The sequence below is a fragment of the Neovison vison genome, chromosome 4, assembly GCF_020171115.1.
Source record: "Neovison vison isolate M4711 chromosome 4, ASM_NN_V1, whole genome shotgun sequence".
In the NCBI taxonomy this organism is placed as follows: Eukaryota; Metazoa; Chordata; class Mammalia; order Carnivora; family Mustelidae; genus Neogale; species Neogale vison.
Window position 1 is genome coordinate 185,156,130 of NC_058094.1, and position 16,047 is coordinate 185,172,176.

Genomic DNA, 16,047 nt, shown 5'->3' on the forward strand with positions numbered 1-16,047 from the left:
GGGTGTGTGTTATGTCTTGTTTCTGCTGACTCGTATGGAGGGTATTTTCTTCTGCATCTCACCATTATTGCTTGTGAGCTCACGTTTACAGGAGTTTTTTCTGTGAGCAGCCCCTGTGGCCCGAGTTTCGGGTGTATCCCCAAGAGCTGTTTTGCTCTGCTTTATTCAGGGACCCTGCACCCGGCACCACCTGCAGCAGCGTCTCATACCCTAGCCCTTACTTTCCTCTTTGTTGCTGATATGCATGGCCTTCCTTTCTCTCTTGCCAATTCATTCACACATTTCAAATAATGTTTGCTGTATGGCAACAAGCATTTCTAGCCAATGTGGCAGGAGAGTTTTTAGATTTTTTTTTTCCTCTCATCTTACCTTATGAGAACTGGAAGTTTCTTTTTTTTTTTTTTCCAATTTATTTATTTTCAGAAAAACAGTATTCATTATTTTTTCACCACACCCAGTGCTCCATGCAAGCTGTGCCCTCTATAATACCCACCACCTGGTACCCCAACCTCCCACCCCCCTGCCACTTCAAACCCCTCAGATTGTTTTTCAGAGTCCATAGTCTCTCATGGTTCATCTCCCCTTCCAATTTACCCAAAAGCACATACCCTCCCCAATGTCCATAACCCTACCCCCCTTCTCCCAACCCCCCTCCCCCCAGCAACCCACAGTTTGTTTCGTGAGATTAAGAGTCACTTACGGTTTGTCTCCCTCCCTATCCCATCTTGTTTCATGGATTCTTCTCCTACCCACTTAAGCCCCCATGTTGCATCACCACTTCCTCATATCAGGGAGAGCATATGATAGTTGTCTTTCTCCGCTTGACTTATTTCGCTAAGCATGATACGCTCTAGTTCCATCCATGTTGTTGCAAATGGCAGGATTTCATTTCTTTTGATGGCTGCATAGTATTCCATTGTGTATATATACCACATCTTCTTGATCCATTCATCTGTTGATGGACATCTAGGTTCTTTCCATAGTTTGGCCATTGTGGACATTGCTGCTATAAACATTTGGGTGCACGTGCCCCTTTGGATCATTACGTTTGTATCTTTAGGGTAAATTCCCAGTAGTGCAATTGCTGGGTCATAGGGCAGTTCTATTTTCAACATTTTGAGGAACCTCCATGCTGTTTTCCAGAGTGGTTGCACCAGCTTGCATTCCCACCAACAGTGTAGGAGGGTTCCCCTTTCTCCGCATCCTCGCCAGCATCTGTCATTTCCTGACTTGTTGATTTTAGCCATTCTGACTGGTGTGAGGTGATATCTCATTGTGGTTTTGATTTGTATTTCCCTGATGCCGAGTGATATGGAGCACTTTTTCATGTGTCTGTTGGCCATCTGGATGTCTTCTTTGCAGAAACGTCTGTTCATGTCCTCTGCCCATTTCTTGATTGGATTATTTGTTCTTTGGGTGTTGAGTTTGTTAAGTTCTTTATAGATTTTGGGCACTAGTCCTTGATCTGATATGTCGTTTGCAAATATCTTCTCCCATTCTGTCAGTTGTCTTTTGGTTTTGTTAACTGTTTCCTTTGCTGTGCAAAAGCTTTTGATTTTGATGAAATCCCAAAAGTTCATTTTTGCCTTTGCTTCCCTTGCCTTTGGCGATGTTCCTCGGAAGATGTTGCTGCGGCTGAGGTCGAAGAGGTTGCTGCCTGTGTTCTCCTCAAGGATTTTGATGGATTCCTTTCTCACATTGAGGTCCTTAATCCATTTTGAATCTATTTTTGTGTGTGGTGTTCGACAAAGCAGGAAAGAATGTCCAATGGAAAAAAGACAGCCTCTTTAATAAATGGTGTTGGGAAAATTGGACAGCCACGTGCAGAAAAATGAAATTGGACCGTTTCCTTACACCGCACACAAAAAAAGAGAACTGGAAGTTTCATTTCACTCTTTCAAAAAATATGATGTTAATCATAATTTTCTAAGAATAATAAAAAATCGATGACATATATATAAAAGTGTTAGGAAGAGGGGCACTGGGTGGCTCGGTCAGTTAAGCATCTGCCTTGAGCTCAGCTCATGATCTCAGGGTCCTGGGATCAAGTCCTGCATCAGTCTCCTGGCTCAGCAGCTCCTTCTGCCCCTCACCCATTCCACTTAAGTTTTCTCTCTCTGTCTCTCAAATAAATAAATAAAATCTTAAAAAAAAAAAAAAAAGTGGGGCGCCTGGGTGGCTCAGTGGGTTAAGCCGCTGCCTTCGGCTCAGGTCATGATCTCAGGGTTCTGGGATCAAGTCCCGCATCGGGCTCTCTGCTCAGCGGGGAGCCTGCTTCCTCCTCTCTCTCTCTGCCTGCCTCTCTACCTACTTGTGATCTCTCTCTGTTAAATAAATAAATAAAATTTAAAAAAAAAAGTGTTAGGAGGAAAATATAAGCTACTCATAATATCATCATGTAGGAGTGACCACTATGTAACACATGTGGTTAGATATACATACATATATATGTATATGTGCGTATGTTCATATTACATAGCTATAGTCATATGTGTCCATCTGTTTATTACTTTTTTTCACCTGGTATTGCATTAGATTTTTATTATATCATTAAAATTCACTAAACTTCCTTTTTGATAGCCTTCCACCTAGAAATGAAAACCGGGATCCCTACTTTAAGAGCCCTATAATCCTAATTCACTTTATGCCACTGACAAATGCTTTGCATTTAAAGCAAAGTAACGTACCTCTCCCGCAGAACTGATTTTCCTTGACTCTTCTGAATAACTAGTTATATTTGAATATATTTGTTGCCATCCAGTCTTAGATGCTCCCCCCTTCTAAGTTTCCTGTTGAAATTACTCTCAGTGAAGGCTGGAATGTCTGAAGCGGCTCCCCAAAGCAGTTGCTGTTTATTACTAGCCAGACTCTCCCTGGGCCAGGGTGTAATGATGACCTGAAACCAAAGTTGGGGAATGACAAGTATGCTTGATGGAATGCCATTCCCGTCCTCTCCTTCCAAAAGTACTCTGGTTTCGGGAGACCCGGCATTGTGTTCCACTTGGCCTTGCAAATGTAGGTCTAACTTTGGCATAGCCTTTCCATCTGCCCTCCAGGCATCTATGCCCCAGCTGACATGATTGTGGAAGGCAGGCTGCACATGACAGAGGAGAAAATCCTAAGGGGCAGGCGGGGTCAAAGGATGGAAAGCATTCTTGGGAGATTGGGGTTTCCACCTCCCAGCAATCAAGAAATCAATGGACACTTATGCAGCAAGAAGAAATAAGCACTTCCTGGGCCCTCCCCAGTTCAGTCACTGCTATGCCATGTCTCCGCTAAATGGATTTCAGTTCCAAATTAGCTTCTTGAAACTTAAATTAGTTCTAAGTTAGATTTGTAGTATTTACAGTAGAAACAATAGTTTTAAAACCCAACACTTTTGATTTCCAACAGCCAGGATTTATGAGGGGGAAAAAAGCATTTCTGGTTTCAAAATGCTGTCCCCTGGATGTGAGGGCGATCTGGCTGCGACATCTGTCACCCCATTGATCGCCAGGGTTGATTCGGCTGATCTGGCTGGCTAGGCGGGTGTCCCCGTCCTCCCTCACCGCTCCATGTGCGTCCCTCCCGAAGCTGCGCGCTCGGTCGAAGAGGACGACCTTCCCCAATAGAGGGTATAGGAGTAGCTGCGCTCCCCTGCTAGAACCTCCAAACAAGCTCTCAAAATGCTGTCCCCTAAAAAGACCAGTGTACACAGTCTTTGTGGTAAACAAGATATTAGAAAGAACTTAGAATAATAATTGCACAGCTCTATTTCCTGCAGATTAAAGATTGCCCAGACTTAAGTAAAAAATACCTTTTTATTAAAAAAAAAAAAAGATGCAAAAGACTCCGATGCTGGTGAGTTCCTAAAAGGGGCACAAAAACGTCTGTCAGTGGCTGAAGAGCTGTGGAGGGGGGTCATACAGAAGAAGGTGGGTAGAGGGCTGCCTGCCAGGACATGGGGAGCGGGGGAGCTGGGAAGGCTGGAATTCATCACGTCTCAGCCACACCTCTCTCCAGCGGGATGGGCACAGACTAAATGCTTCCCCTGAAGCCGAGGTGTGAATACGGAGAGCCGGAAATGTGTGACAATATCCTGAATTGAGTGAAGGCAAAAAGGCCTGATCTACCTGGAGCTACCTGATTGCTTTTCTGCCAGCAGGTGGAATGAGGGCTCAAACGGAATTGTGTGACAGGAAAATAAAGTTCAATCGCTTGTGCATTGAGTTTGTGAGCTATGAAAGTCTTGTCCCCCAAACATTGAGGAGCAAAACGAGGGAATTGATTATAAGCATGCATGTGGGCGTCTCGTGGAATTCAAGGGGCAAGTGTGACCTGGACTCAGAAAGGGCTAGAAATGGGAACGGGCAAGTCATCAAGGTCCTTTCTCAGCTCCCATTCCGCCTCTCTCTGCATATCTACTTCTTTCTTGTCTCTTTGAGCATCAGCAGTCTCCAATACTCCCGTCTATATGCCAGAATACAGTGGCCTCTTGATCTTAAATTATGTGGCGGTTCTAGTCACATAGAGATTCTAACTTTGTGTCTCTTGGTCTCAATTCCAAATTCTTGCACAATAACCTGAATGGCCTACTTTAGCCCCATGTCTGTCTCCCTCAATTCAATCAACAGTGACCCAAGGGGCAGTGGCCAGTAGTACAGGGATGACTGACAGGATCCATCACCCTGATTCAGACCTCAGTCCCCGGGGAGCCAGAGATGGTTGGGAGCTGGGAAGGCACCCCAAAAGATGATGACTTCTCATTCACTGTGAGGCTCATGTCTCATATTACCCATCTATAAAATAAGAGGAAGAACATCCGTAACATCCCTACTTCTAGAGAAGGCAAAGGGAACCAATATGTTCTCTTCAGGTACTGGCCACTGCAGTACGTTAACCAGGTTATCTTAGCCGCTCCTGAAAACAGCCCTGGGAGATGGGCATTTTATTTCTGTTTATAGATAAGGGAACTGATGCTCACTGAGGTTAAATCTGCTCCCTGGTCAGTTGCAGAGCTCAGCTGCGAACCGAGACACCGCCAGGGCAACAATGGGGGAAAGGCTGCCAGTAAGATTGAGAAGACATCTGGGAGCTATGCATTACATTCCCAGCTATTAATAAACTGCATGGGACAGTGTCTTGCACGTCGTAACTGCTCAGGACTAAAAGTCTCATTAACGAGAGTACCCAACCCTTCAGTTACAGCAGAAGTCTTATCATCACGCAGTGTTCCGCTTACATTTATCTACCAAACACTTCGGGAAGTGGACGCCCATCTGCCTTAAGAGGCTTCTGCCAAGACCCATTTGATTAAAAATGAAAAGAGGGATGAAAACAGCAGCAGATACCTGTTTTAACTGTAACCGATGTTCAGCAGCCATTTGGTGCAACGGATCAGAGAGGTTCTAAAGCTTCCGTTGCAGCTCCTCAGTGAGGTGTGAATTTCCCAGCTTCCCGGCCTGTTTTCACAGCCTTTAGAATGTGCTCTGAGCTGCTGACCTCCTGAAGCTAAATATAACTCTTTTTGATGGGTGCTGAGCAGATACACAGAGCTCAGGCTCTCTTTGTGAATGTTTGCCAAACGAAAGGTTTGTCAACAAGCAATGATTAATCACCTACTGTATTCTCAACTCTGAGACTTTTAAACCTCTAAGATAACAGTCCATGCCTCTGAGAACAAACATTTTTCTCTGTGCAATAAAAAACAAAAACAAAAACAAAACCCTAAGAACCTAAGTAATAGGGAAACGCAAATCAAAACCACAATGGATACCTCTTTTTACTCACTAGAATGACTATACTCCAAAAAAAAAAAAAAAAAGGGCAATAAGTATTGGCAAGGATGTAGAGAAATTGGAACCCTCATACGTTGCTGGTGAGGTGTAAAACGGTCCAGCCGCTGTGGAAAATAGTCTGGCAGTTCCTTAATAAGTTAAACATAGGATTACCATGTGACCCAGCAAATCCACTCCCATCCCAGGTACACACCCAAAAGAACTGAAAACAGGGGTTCAAATAAGAGCTCACATACGGATATTTTTTTAAAGATTTTTATTCATTTATTTGACGAGAGAGAGGGGGGCGGAGAGCACAGGCAGGGGGGACAGCAGGCAGAGTGAGAGAGAAGCAGGCTTTCCGCTGAGCAGGGAGCCTGGGATGTGGGACTCAATCCCTGAACCCCAGGATCATGACCCGAGCCTAAGGCAGACGCCTAACTAACTGAGCCACCCAGGTGCCCTCACATATAGATATCCAGAGCACCACTATTCACAATAGATAACAGCTGGAAACATCCCAAATGTCCATCGGCTGAGGAATCGATAAACAAAACGTGGTTTTATTTATGTATACTATGGAATATTATTCAGCCATAAAAAGTCACGTAGTATGGATACATGATACAACATGGACAAAAATGCTGTGCTAATTGAGAAAAGCTATCTACAAAAGACCACATGTTCTCTGATTCTATTTCCATGAAATGTCCAGATTTATTTCTTTATATACATAATATATATATTTATATTTTTGTATTGAGAAATGTAAAAGCTATGGCCAGGGATGAGAAAGTCAATGTCAAACGCCTTGTGGCTCTCCCTGGGGATTCTATCAGATGGTCTTTCTTCTAGGAGGTAGAATCAGAAAATGTGTGCCTGGGAGCTGCTGTTGGAAATTGGTGCACCTGCTTATTCTAATTGAGTTCAGGAAAGAAATACCACCAGATCCATATGTTGATATATCAGTAATGTCATTGCCAAATATATACATACATCTTACAAGACCCTAAAACTATTTATGTGTTAATACTTTGGGTTGCACTTCCCACTGTGTTTTTTTAAATGCTATAATTATGACTCATGTTCAGTTTCTTATACTCTGTGAACCCACCCCCTCCAAGAAGATTGTTTAATCATGTTCATCTACCTACAAGCTTTATAGTTAGGAAGTTCTTTTTTTTTCTTCTTTTTTATTATTAAGGTATAAGTGATAGATAACCTTATATTAATTTCAAGTACACAACATAATGATTTGATATTTGGATGTATTGCAAAATGATCATCACAGTATGTCTAGTTAACATCTATCACCACACATAGTTACAAATTTTTTTGTGATGAGAACTTTAAGATCTATTGTCTTAGCAACTTTCAAGTGTACAATATACAGTATTATTTTTTTTTAAAGATTTTATTTATTTATTTGACAGAGAGAGATCACAAGTAGACAGAGAGGCAGGCAGAGAGAGAGGAGGAAGCAGACTCCCTGCTGAGCAGAGAGCCCGATGCGGGACTCGATCCCAGGACCCTGGGATCATGACCTGAGCCGAAGGCAGCGGCTTAACCCACTGAGCCACCCAGGCGCCCCAATATACAGTATTATTAACTGCAGTCACCATGTTGTACATTGTATCCCCAGCACCTAATTATTTCATAACTGGAAGTTTGTACTGCCTTTTTTTTTAAGATTTTCTTTATTTGTTTATTTACTTATTTATTTTAGAGTTAGAGAGAGACTGGGAGGAGGAGCAGAGAGAGAGACAAGCAGACTCCATGCTAAACACAAACCCTGACACGGGGCTTGATCCCACCACCTAAGATCATGACCTGAGCTGAAATCCAGACCCAGACACCCAACCGACTGAGCCTTTCCAGGGCCCCTGGAAGTTTGCACTTCTGATCACCTTCACCCATTTCACCTACTTCCCCGCCCCTGCCTCAGGCTAACACCGATCTGTTCTCTTCGAGTTCAGTTTTGGGGAGGGGGTATTGATTCCACATATAAGTGAGATCATATGGAATTTGTCGTTTTCTGTATGACTTATTTCACTTAGCATAATGCCTGCAAGGACTATCCATGTTGTCACAAATGACAAGATTTTTTTCTTTTTTTTTTTATGGCTGAATAATATACCACATCTTCTTTATCTATTCATCCATCAAGGGACACAGTTTCCTTCCATGCCTTCCTGGCTATTATAGATAACACTGCAATGAACATGGAGGTGCAGGTAGCTTTTCAAGTTAGTGTTTGGTGGGCTTTTTTCTTTTCCGATAAATACTCAAAAGTGGAATTGCTGGATCATAGGGATGTTCTCTCTCTCTCTCTCTCTCTCTCTCTCTTTTAAGTTTTTATTTACTTATTTATTTGACAGAGAAAGCAAGAGAGCACAAGCAGGGGGAGCAGCAGAAGGGGAGGGAGAATCAGACTCTCTCCTAAGCAGGGAGTCCCACATGGGGCTCAATCCCAGGGTTCTGGGATCATAACCTCAGCTGAAGGCAGACGCTTAACCAAATGAGCCACCCAGGTACATAGGGCAGTTCTCTTTTTAATTTTTAAGGAACCTCCATACTGTTTTCTATCGTGGCCGCACCAAATTGCATTCCTACCAACGCATGCGCACATCCCTTCTCTCCACATCCGCACCAACACTTGTTATTTCTTGTCAAGTTCTTCTTTCTTAGTGGTTGTTTCCTGCACTTATCTATATAAAAAAAAATTACCCTGACTGTTGAAATAGATACTTTTGGGGAGTGTCTTCCCAGCTCAATAACCCCCTTTCATTGAGAGTATCTCTGTCTCCATGAGACAACCCTGTTTGTGATTGATAACCCCACTTTGCTGGCCATGAATAGACACCCGACCCCAGGTGAAGCAAGCAGACTGCAGTGGGCATTCGGAGATGAATGATTGCCTTTCAGGTGAATGAGGGTTATGGAAAGTGCTGAGCAGTAATCATGGAAAGCCATTCTCATCCACATGCCAGAAGTGGAGAAGTGAACATTTAAAGAGAAGAAGGGATCAGGATTCCTGGGTGGCTCAGTCGGTTAAGTGTCTGCCTTTAGCTCCGGTCGTGAGTTCAGGGTGCTGAGATCAAATCCCACACCAGACTCCTTGCTCAGTGGGGAGCCTGCTTCTCCCTCTGCCTTGCTGCTCCCCCGCTCCCCTGCTTGTGCAGGGAGGAAGGCGGTGGGTTGGGGAGGAAGAAGAAATTAATAGTTCCTGGTAGCTTTCCAGTTCCTGGTTTTGGGCTATCATGAGATACACTCCTGCCCTTGGGTTCTGTGAGATTCTCTGGATTTTTATCAAAGTTCTCTTGACATTTTATTCTGTTGCCTAAACTAGTATGAATGAGTTTCTGTTATTGATGAACAGAAGACCATTGACTAAGACTGCTTGCTAGAACTTACTTCTCTATCTTGTTCTGAGTCCCAAAACAAAAGAATAGACCTTGACTCTTTCTGAATTAATGAAACGCAGCTATAGACTCTCAGACCTGGAATCATCTAACGCAAACCATGTATTTTCTAGATGGAATAGTAATGTGTGACGAAGTGAGATCACCCAAAACTTTCCACTGCATCATGAATCTCAGTGGCGTTCTGTTTAACAGCTACTTTCCCTGCATCGTCGCTGAGGACACACACATCCTCCCAGGCCAGGCTGGGCCACCGCGCACCGTGCTATCATCATCCGATCACTGTATCTCCTAAGAGATCTGTGTGCTGATAAGATGAAAGCAGCTTCCGGCTTAGCAAATTACCTGGATACACGCCTTTTCCCGGAGGAAATCCACACCCTCATAGGAACCCTGCAGTAATGGTCTTGGGACCCCTTGGTAGAAGATAATCTAATCTAACAGGTCCTAACAAGCTTCAACAGACAAAATAGAAGCAGAACTGCAATCTTTATCAGAGAGGGAGGAGAGAAATATGTTAAAATAACTGTCTTGCCACCTTAAAGTCTGTGTTTCTCTCTCAGCAGCACCAGTGAGATATTCCCGAAAAGGAAGTTTTGTGTGTTTTACTGAAGAAAAACACAAATGCTTAGAAATAGGGGGTATGAGAAAACATTTTAGTTAAAGGTAAGGGCAAGGCGGGGAATGATTGAACGACATAGAATATTGAATTCTTGTATTGAAATCGAAAGTTTTGGGGAAAAAACTTAAAAAATAACCTCAAACTATTTGTTTCTTTGACATATATAAAGGAAAATATCTACCAGGTGAGTTTGATCAGATAGACTTGTTCTGAAGGCAAATGTAGCCAACTTGTGTGACCCAGAGCTTCCTCAAATTTTAGATGCACACTTTTTAGAGGAATAACAACAACAACAACAAAAGTGATTTGGTAAAAATTTAAGATCGACAGATTCAGAAAAAAATTTGGAATGAATTTTTCTGGCCAGAGGGCAGGAATGCTGGAATAAATCTTTCTCCTGAGCCTGATAGGATATTTGGGCCACAATGACTCATTTATGTAGATTTTTAATTTGGGGTGATCTTCCAATTTAAATTTTTTTTTTCAAACTCTAGTTGCAATGAAACAGACTTTGGCCCACATATGTCTACCCTCCTTCCTCTCTATCCTGCTGCCCAGGTGTCCCTTCTCCTGAGTGTCTTGGGAGAGACTGGGGATAACTTCATCCTTCCTGTGTCACCCTCTCAGATGTTGCTTTTCCAGATCCTGGGCTCCTTTACCTCCCCCACATTACAGCTGTGACACACACATCTGTCTGCTGACCACCACCTCTGGCCCTTGGGGTCGACTGTTCCTCTGGATACCCTGAGACTACCGTGGGCTCCCAGGGTGCATGGGCAACCCGCCTCATTCCCCTCTCTGCCTGATTCCTCATAGCATAGAACCAAAGGCTGAGTGGATGAAGCATATTTGCTAGCGGGGAGGGCTCATTAAATGGACTTACACTGCGGGAGGAAAGAGAAGGTAGAATTATATGGCAAAGTCAGTCTTACTCACACTAGAATAAAAGCCACAGAAGATTTAGAACAGGGGTAGGTGGAAGAGTCTGCTTGAGCAGGAGAATCTAGGGTGTGCTTGGCAACTCCAGATTGGGCTCCTGAGACCTCCAGCCAGCATGGGGTTTGCATAAGCCTTCTCGTCTTACCAGCACACATCTCCCAAAGACAAACAGAGGTTCAGAGATTGAAGCTGAACTCTGAGCTCCACGTAAAGAAGAGAAACATTTATCTGCATGCAGTGAGCGCTACACAACTCTCCACCCACCAATGGGGATTTGTTTTCTTCACCCTCCTTCTGTTTCTAGAGGGAGAACAATGAGGGGGCTTCACGAGGCCCTAATGAAAGATCTGGCTGGAGTTCTGGAAAGACCACGGTCCAGTACCTGGAGCATGAATACACCCCGACACGGGAGGCCTCCCAGGACTCTGTCCGGACGGGATGGAGCAGAGTGATTTATTATCTTCCTGTTCAAGCAACTGACTTTCCAAGTTGTGTGAGGGAAACTGAGGTTTAAGCGACTTGTGTAGATGCACCTTCCAGAACTGATTTCCACTGCTTTATATGTACACCCCTTCTGATAGTTAATAATAATGCTTGCTTCAGTCTTGTGCAAAATGTTCTTCTCTAAATCAGTAGTTCTCAAAAAGGGGCAGTTGTGCCCTCCAGGAAACATTTGGTGATGTCTGGAGGCATTTTCGGTTATCATAGGCTGGGGGAGGGGTGGACTGGGGGGGAGAAGTTGCTGGCATCTCCGGATAGAGGCCAGGGATGCTGCTAAATATTGTATGACACAGAAGGCCACTGCCCATGAGAAAGAATTATCCAGCTCCAAATACCCATAGTGATGTTATTGAGAAATTCTGTTCTAAGTGCTTGGAAAGAATAAGGTTTTCCTTCATCTATGACCAGTATTCACTAGCTTCTCACTCTTATGTCACTCTTGAATTTTACTTTGAAAATTCATCAGCCAGGGCCACCTGGGTGGCTTGGTTAAACATCAGACTCTTGATTTTGGCTCAGTACAATCTCAGGGTTGTGAGTTCAAGTCCTGTGTCAGGCTCCCTGTTCCACGGGGAATCTGCTTCTTCTTCTCCTTCTACCCCTCCGCCATGCTCATGCTCTATCTCTCTCAGATAAATAAATAAAATCTTTTTAAAAATTCATCAACCAATCTTCCTACAAATCCTCTTCCAGAAGCAGAGTAAAAGTAATAATGGCATTTACTGAGTTCTTCCTGTGTGCCACGTTCTGGAACAAGGGGTTTACATACTTTTGTCACTATTCCCCATTTTTCAGAAGAGAAAACTGAGGCTCCAGGCAGTTAAGTAGGTTGCAAATGTCCATAAAACTTAAAATCTCAGGGGGAATCAATCCAGAATTCCAAAGTTTCTGCTCTTTAACTCAGTGCCTTTCTCTTGCTTTCTTTCTCTCTCTCTCTCTCTCTTTCTTTCTTTTTAAAATAAGCTCTATGCGCACTGTGGAGCTTGAACTCACAACCGCAAGATCAAGTCACATGCTCCACCGATTGAGCCAGCCAGGTGCCCTCACTCAATGACTTTCTAAGGAAACCAACAGTGTTCAATTCATTAAGCAATTGTTTTACGCTCAGAATGCTATTTTTCCATCGTGAGAATTTTTCATCTTCTGACAAAAAATATTTGTTACATAAATATGACTTTGTAATTATGGTCATCCATCACTTAGAACAAACTTTATAGATAGATTTAAAAACACATTTTTTAAAATTCCCTCCTTTCCATGAAAAGCTATGTACTTTATATATACGTTTTTAAGATTTTATTTATTTAGAGGTGCCTGGATGGCTCAGTTATTAAGTGTCTGCCTTTGGCTCCGGTCATGATCCTGGGGTCCTGGGATCGAGCCGGGCATCTTGCTCCCTGCTTAGCCGGAAGCCTGCTTTCCCTCTCCTACTCCCCCTGCTTGTGTTCCTGTTCTCTCTCTCTCTCTGTCAAATAAATAGATAAAATCTTTTTTAAAAAAGATTTTATCTATTTATTTTTGTGTGTGCGTGAGAGAGAGAGAGAGAGAGAGAGACCGCATGAGAGCATGAGCAGGGGGAGTGGCAGAGGGGGAAGCAGATTCCCAGTTGAGCAGGGAGAACCACACCAGGCTCAATCCCTGGACCCTGGGATCATGACCTGATCTGAAGGCAGATGCTTAATGGACTGAGCCACCTAGGTGCCCTGTAGTCTATATATTTTAGACTCAAATTTAAGGAATCTTTTCATTTTGGGAACTTTCAGACTAATGCATATAATGCTTTCAATAGCAGAACCAGAAGCTTGCTTTATCCTGAGGTGCTGGTATTAAGAAACATGAAGGAAAACAAGCAACACTCTGTAACATTTACAAGAGCATATTGAATTTTTTTTATTCAGGTGCCTCCTCCATTGTCTTGTGTATTCGTTTTCTAATGCTACATAGCAAATTAAACAACTTAAGAAGCTGCCATTTATTAGTTTACAAGTCTGTTAAGTTAGGACTTCGGGCAAAGCCACTACCTAACTGAATTCTCTGCTCAGGGTCTCTCAAGGCTTACATCATGGTATCAGTCAGGCTGACTTCTCCTCTGGAGACTGCAGGAACCCCGCTTTCAAACTCATTGAGGTTATTGGCAGAATTCAGTTCCTTGAAGTCGTAAGAGTGAAGTCTCATTTCCTTGCTGACTGTTGGTCAGGGTTTGCTCTCAGCTCCTGGATTTGGCTGCCTGTCCTTGCCAGATGGCCCCTTCCTTCTCCAGCGTCATTAGTGGAGAATCTCCCTGATGATGAATCTACGTTATGCTTCGAATCTCTCTTCAGGAAAAGCCCAGTCCCTTTTAATGTCTCCCCTGATTAGGCCAGGCCCACTAAGGACAATCTCCCTATCTTAAGGTCAACTGATTTGAAATCTTATTTACATCTGTAAAATCCCTCACAGCAATACCTAGATTAGTGTTTGAATAATTGGGAGAAGGTACGTGTATATTAAGCAGGCATGGAGCTTGGGGATCAACTTAGAACCCTGCCTAGTTTATAGTCTGTAAGTTCCTTGGTGGCAAAAATTGGGCCTCGTATATGTGGTACCCAATAAATGTTCCATAAATGTATCCATAAATGTTCATTAAACTAAATTGTTTTAAAGGAATTGGGAAATTCTGAAATCAGGAAATGGTTACATGGGAGCATTAACTTACAGGTGAAGACGAGCTCCCAAGAGGGAAAAGATGCTAGGCAGTGCTGAGAATGCCTTTGTGCTGGTCACCATCCTGACCTCTGCCTCTACGAAAAGATTAAGGGGAGTTTCTACTTTCAGTGTGGGAATGTAGCTGTGATTTATTTATTTTCATTTTTTAAATTTTTATTTATTTAATATAATGTATTACTCGTTTCAGGGGTACAGGTCTGTGAATCATCAGTCTTACACAATTCACAGCCCTCACCATAGTACATACCCTTCCCAATGTCCATCGCCCCGTCAGCCCATCTCTCCCACCCCCTCCATTTCAGCAACCCTCGTTTTATTTCCTGAGATTAAGAGTCTCTTATGGTTTGTCTTCCTTTCTGGTTTTGTTTCGTTTTTTCCTTTCTTCCCCTATGCTCCTCTGTCTTGTTTCTCAAATTCCACATATCAGTGATATCATATGGTAACTGTGTTTCTCTGAGCGACTTACTTCACTTAACATAACACCCTTTAGTTCCGTCCACATTTGTGCAAATGGCAAGGTTTCATTTTTTCATGGCCGCATAGTATTCATATATATATATGAATATATATATGCCAGTATTCATATATATATATGAATATATATATATATATGCACAACACATCTTCTTTATTCATTCATCTGTTATCTGTTGATGGACATCTGGGCTCTTTCCATAGTTGGCTGTTGTGGACATTGTGCAGCTGTGATTTAGTAAGGGAAATCAAGGGGAAAAGAATCCATATCCCTGAAATGTGCAATAGACCAATTTTCTAGAATCACACCCATTCTGCTGGGTAAAGGGTGTGTTCAGAGGCTTGATGGTGTCCTGAGCTTCCCTTGGCTAGCCTGTCATCCCTTTCAGGGTGGAACTACACTTTGTTCATATTTATATCCCTAGGGCTAGCACAGTGCCCAGTTCAAAAGATCAACTTTAAAGACAAAAGCTGATCGAATGTTTGTAGAATGAATGTTATTTAACGTGTCTCTGCTAGTAGGCATTCAGTTCCTATGGGCGAGGGCTCTTCCAATGCATTTTTTGCAATCCGGCAATGCCTGTCCCATTCCTGGCAACCAGTGAGCATTCAACAGGTGCAATCATGGGGTTGTGTACACTTGTTTTAAAATGTACTTTCTCCTTTCCAAACTAGTTGGTCATTTTAAGTTATACAATATGATCTGAATGTGAATAATTATGAGACTTATTTCTAAGAAATATTCAGCTTTATGGTCATGCACACACACAAAAAAAGAACACCCCCCCCGCCCCAAACCTTTCATCTTCCTTTCAAATGGATACTCATATCAGTGGCTAGTAAATGTATTTAGGATAAACTTTTTTTACATCAATCGGAGGAGAGAGCTTTGATTTCTGAAAAAGAAAAGCTCCGTTTCCCTTAGATTTTCTCAACTCCTCCATCGCTAGCCTCAGACAAGGTACAAGTTATTTGCAATTCTGTGGGCGTCCCCTGCACTTAAATGGCATTCGAAAAAACACTTTTCCCAACGAGGCCTTCTAACTAAGAATAAACGCTAGACAGGACTACGAGCTTTGGCCGCTTCACTGTAAACTGGAAAGTCGCGGATTTCGGGTCCGCGCTGTGACGTCACCCGGCTGGTGGACCGCGGCGCGGGTCTCAGCCTCCGGTGATTGGCTGGGGCGCGTGACGTCACGGGACGGGGTGGTCCCGGGCTCCGGAGGACTCCGGGATGCTCCGATGCTCTGGGTTCGCTTATTAAAAAAAAAAAAAGAAAGAAAGAAAGAAAAAAAAAAAAGGGTGGTGGGGGCAAACCGAGGAGTCCGCCCCGCCCCGCCCGTCCGCCCGCAGCAAACCGCGCCGCCCGAGAGGGGCGGGCTGGGAGGCGGGTCGGGGAGGAGCCGGGCGCGGCGCCGCGCGGTCCAGGCCGCCGCCCACCCCGTACACACAGCATGTAAACAGTCCCCGCCGGGAGGAGCCCCGGGACCGGAGGGAGCCGCGCCGCCCGGCCCCGCCGCCTGCCCGAGAGCCCGCGGAGCCGCGCGCTGGCCGCCCGGGAGGAGGGCGCCCGAGGAGAGAGGAGGGCGGGCGGGCGGCGGAGGGAGCGGGAGGCGGGCAGCGCGCG